The following is a 5,457-nucleotide window of genomic DNA, read 5'->3' as shown; positions in this document are numbered from 1 at the left end:
ATATATATATATATATATATATATATATATAAATTAGCTGGGTGTGGTGGCACACACCTGTAATCCCAGCTACACAGGAGGCTGAAGCAGGAGAACCGCTTCAACACAGGAGGTGGAGGTTGCAGTGACCTGAGATTATGCTACTACGCTTTACCTTGGGCCACAGCGGGAGACTGTCTCAAAAAGCAACAACAAAAAAGGCCAGGCTCAGTGGCTCACACCTATAATCCCAGCATTTTGGGAGGCCGGGGTGGGTGGATCAACTGAGGTCAGCAATTTGAGACCAGCCTGGACAGTATGTTGAAACCCTGTCTCTAAAAATACAAAAATTAGGCCGGGTGCGACTCATGTCTCTAATTCCAGCACTTTGGGAGGCTGAGGTGGGTGGATCACGAGGTCAGGAGTTCAAGACCAGCCTGGCCAATATGGTGAAACCACGTCTCAACTAAAAATACAAAAAAATTAGCCAACCACGCCTGTAATCCTAGCTATCAGGAGGTTGAGGCAGGAAAATTGCTTGAAACTGGGAGGTGGAGTTTGCAGTGAGCTGAGATCGCACCAATGCACTAGAGCCTGGGAGACAGGGCAGCAAGACTCTGTCTCAAAAAAAAAGAAAAAGTTAGCCAGGTGCAGTGGTGCCTGCCTGTAGTCCTAGCTACTCCAGAGGCTGAAGCAGGAGAATTGCTTGAAACCAGTAGGTGGAGGTTGCAGTAGCCCAAGATCATGCCACTGCACTCCAGCCGGGTGACAGAATGAGACTTCATCTCAAAACAAAACAAACAAACAAAACAAAATGAAAACAAACAAAAAAGAAAACCCAGCAAATTGGTCCTGTGAGTCAGGATCCAAAGAGAAGTTAAAGAAGACAGTAGTGGCCTGGTTCGGTGGCTCACACCTATAATCCCAGCACTTTGGGAGGCCGAGGCGGGCTGATCACCTGAGGTCCAGAGTTCGAGACCAGCCTGACCAACATGGTGAAACCCTGTCTGTATAACAAATATAAAAATTAGCTGGGCGTGGTGGCTCATGCCTGTAATCCAAGCACTTTGGAGGCCAAGGCGGGCGGATCACCTGAGGTCGGGAGTTCAAGACCACCCTGACCAACATGGTGAAACCCCATCTTTATAAAAAAAAAATTAAAAAACAAACATAATCACCCAGGCATAGTGGTGCATGCCTGTAATCCCACCTACTCAGGAGGCTGAGGCAAGAGAATCACTTGAACCTGGGAGGCGGAGGTTGCAGTGAGCCGAGATCGTGCCATTGCACTCCAGCCTGGGCAACAAGAGTGAAACTCTGTCTAAAAAAAAAAAAAGACATAGTGAAATCTAACATGACATGGTTTTAGGTGTATTCTGCACCTGTGTCCACTAAAGTCCAGGTTCTCTATGTGTTTTTTGGACTGCAATAGATTGTGAGCTCCACGTGGGACCTATGGTTGTCCCTGCGGCTTGTAGGAGGAGGTGACCTTGGCCCCACCCCTGACCTTCAGGCTGGAGATGAGTCCATTCTTGGAATATAGAATTGACAGTTGTTTTTTTTTTTAGACAGAGTTTCACTCTGTTGCCCAGGCTGAAGAGCAGTGGCGTGATCTTGGCTCACTGCAGCCTCCACCTCCTAGGTTCAAGTGATTCTCCTGCCTCAGCCTCCAGAGTAGCTGGGATTACAGGTGCCTGCCACCACGCCCTGCTAACTTTTGTATTTTTAGCAGAGATGGGGTTTCGTCATCTTGGTCTGGCTGGTCTTGAACTTTTTTTTTTTTTTTTTTTTTTTTTATTGGAGTTTCGCTCTTGTTACCCAGGTTGGAGTGCAATGGCACTATCTCAGCTCACCGCAACCTCCGCCTCCTGGGTTCAGGCAATTCTCCTGCCTCAGCCTCCTGAGTAGCTGGGACTACAGGCACGCGCCACCATGCCCAGCTGATTTTTTGTATTTTTACTAGAGACGGGATTTCACCATGTTGACCAGGATGGTCTCGATCTCTTGACCTCGTGATCCACCTGCCTCAGCCTCCCAAAGTGCTGGCATTACAGGCGTGAGCCACCGTGTCCAGCTGTCTTGAACTTTTAACGTCATGATCCACCCACCTCAGCAGGCCAAAGTGCTGGGATTACAGTTGTGAACCACTTCGCCTGGCCTATTTTCTCTTTTTCTGCCTTAGCCAAAATCAGATCATACCACATTTGTTTCCTGGTAATCCTAATTGGGCTTTTTTGGCTTCCCTTTTTGTTCTAGCAGACTTGGTGTTTTTTTTGTTTGTTTGTTTTTTGTTTTTTTTTGAGACGGAGTTTTGCTCTTGTTACCCAGGCTGGAGTGCAATGGCGCGATCTCGGCTCGCCGCAACCTCCGCCTCCTGGGTTCAGGCAATTCTCCTGCCTCAGCCTCCTGAGTAGCTGGGATTACAGGCACGCACCATGGTTTTTGTTTTTTTAAAGATGGGGTTTCACCATCATGGCGAGGCTGATCTTGAACCCCTGACCTCAGGTGATCCACCCACTTTGGCCTCCCAAAGTGCTAGGATTACAGGCGTGAGCCACCGCGCCTGACCCTAGTTTTTTGTTTTATTTTATTTCTTCTAGTGACTAGTCTGACTTTATCTCTTCATTGTTCTGTCTCTTCAAGATTAGCTATGGTTTATCCCACATTATATACATCTTGTCCCATAAGGGGGCTCAAGAGGGATATGAGAAGGCCACACCACTCTTGGGAAGCATTCTGTAACAATTTGCTTTTCATACCTGCTGTAAACACAGTCTTTTCTGGTCCTTCAAATTGTTGGGGCTGAATCCAGTGGCTGGCTGGGCACAGTAGTTCATGCCTGTAATCCCAACACTTTGGGAAGCTGAGGCAGGTGGATCACTTGAGATCAGGAGTTTGAGACCCAGCCTGGCCAACGTGATGAAACCCCATCTTCACTAAAAATACAAAAATTAGCTGGGCATGGTGGCAGGCGCCTGTAATCTCAGCTACTTGGGAGGCTGAGGCAGGAGAATCACTTTAACCTGGGAGGCAGAGGCTGCAGTGAGCTGAGATTACACCACTGCACTACAACCTGAGTTACAGAGTGAGGATCCATCTAAAAAAAAAAAAATTATTGGGCCCGATGCATGCTCCACTATCTTAAAGTGCTTTATGCTTCTTCCAAAGACTGCCATGGTGAGCTGCGTCCAGAGAAGTCTCTTTCATTTGGCCAAGCCTCTCTCGTGGTCATTAAATTGAAGTCCATAAGGCTGCACTTAACCAAGACAGTTCTAGCATCATATAAACACTGTCTCAAAGTGAGATGAGTTGGTTATGTTACTCATTATTTTCAGTTTCATTTGCCAGTAGAGAAATGTCATCCCCACTAATGACCCATAGCTGCACCATCCATGTGGCTGAGCTTTCTCTCAGCAGCTGTTTGGAAATATTCTGCTGAGGCGTAATCTTGGATCATTGAGGTTTCCTGCAAAGGCTATCGCTCGTGGCCAGGATGTACGTATTGAACTTTTGCTTTCTGCTGAATATGCTCAAAACGGAATAATAATTATCCTCCACCTCCCAGATAACCTCTGTGTCTTTATCTGGTTCACGAGTTGGTTCCCAAGAATTCTAGATATTTGCATCCCAGTCTGGTTTGGCAAGACCAGCCTGCACTGGTATAGCTTTTTCCCTACCAACTGTGCAAAGTGAAAAGCTAAGGTTCCTGAGGTTTAAGCTTATCTGCCAAACCAGACACTAACACAGATGTGGAAGTTCTTTTTTTTTGAGATGGAGTTGCACTCTTGTTGCCCAGGCTGGAGTGCAGTGGTGTGATTTCAGCTCACTGCAGCCTCTACCTTCCGGTTCAAACAATGCTTCAGCCTCCTGAGTAGCTGGGATTACAGGCATGTGCCACCACACCAGAGTAATTTTTTGTATTTTTAGTAGAGATAGGGTTTCACCATGTTGGCCAGGCTGGTCTCAAACTCCTGACCTCAGGTAACCCACCCACCTCGGCCTCTCAAAGTGCTGGGATTATAGGCATGAGCCACTGTGCCCGGACTGGAAGTTCTTATATTCCTTTCTAATTAGAGTTCTTCTAACTGTCAGACATTTGCTGTAGCTGCTACCTGTGGCCTGTGGTCACTGGCATAGACCATAACAGTGGCCAACTCACTGTCGTAGCAGCTCAGTGACCTTTCTCACCATGGTGAGTCATATGGCTTTTTACAAACAAGCACTCTAGACTCTCTGGGGTTTTGGGGGTTTTTCTGTATACACGTGATGGTCCACAGATACCTAGAAAATGGGCAGCACCACTCCATTTAGATGAGGAGGACCACCCCAGGATTTCCCCAGGGATGCTTTTTTCTCCTTGCTCATGCTTTGGTTTCCTGGCTCCTTGCTGGATCACCACTTGTTTCATGTAAGGGCTGTATATGCAAAGCCACCCTCAAATGCAGAAAGAGCTGAGAAATTAAAGAAGGGGGCAGATAAATCCAGTTTTTCAGTATGGAATGACTTATTGGGGGAACTCACAGGCAGAGCATGGTCTTGCACAGCCACAAGACAGGTAGGACTCTTCACCTCAAACCCCCAGGTCCAGGGCTTAGATCTTGGGGAAAGGTAAATGTGCTCTGGAAGGAATGTGTCGGTGGTGATGGGTTTTAAACCTATGATGTACCAAGGGTTGCTTTGAAGGAAAGGTGAAACTTACAGTAAATAGGTATCCTATATAAAGAGTAATACATCAACTAGACATTTGGGAGGCATTCCCAGACTTGGGGTTTGTCAGCAAATTAGCATTTCAAATAAAGTTATTCTTATCCCCACAATGACAGTTTTTGAATACAGACAACATAAAATTACCATACAGACCATATATAACAATAACTACCTAAAAAGCCTTCTTTGAAAGCTTTCCCTCATTTGACATGTACCCCCAACATATTATGAAATAGAGGAAAACTGGTGTGCATTTAATGAGCATCCTCTTGACCTTATTTATTTATTTATTATTGAGATGGAATCTCGCTCTGTCACCCAGGCTAGAGTGCAGTGGTGCACAATCTTGGCTCACTGCAACCTCTGTCACCTGGGATCAAGTGATTTTCAGCATCAGCCTCCCAAATAGCTGGGATTACAGGCACCTGCCACCACGCCTAGCTAATTTATATTTTTAGTAGAGACTTGATTTCACCATGTTGGCCAGACTGGTCTGGAACTCCTGACCTCAGGTTATCTGCCCGCCTTGGCCTGCCAAAGTGCTGGGATTACAGGCTTGAGCCACCGAGCCCCACCAGACCTTAGCTATCTTTGTCTTCTATTATGTAGTCTCTTGTAGACCACAGATCGTTAATTTTGTTTGTTTGTTTGTTTGTTTTTCTTTTGTTTTTTTCAGACAGAGTTTCGCTCTTGTTACCCAGGCTGGAGTGCAATGGCATGACCTCGGCTCACCGCAACCTCCGCCTCCTGGGTTCAGGCAATTCTCCTGCC

The sequence above is a fragment of the Cebus imitator genome, unplaced genomic scaffold (assembly GCF_001604975.1).
Source record: "Cebus imitator isolate Cc_AM_T3 unplaced genomic scaffold, Cebus_imitator-1.0 Scaffold499, whole genome shotgun sequence".
In the NCBI taxonomy this organism is placed as follows: domain Eukaryota; kingdom Metazoa; phylum Chordata; class Mammalia; order Primates; family Cebidae; genus Cebus; species Cebus imitator.
The sequence above is the reverse complement of the archived record's forward strand: the minus strand, read 5'-3'. Positions refer to the sequence as shown.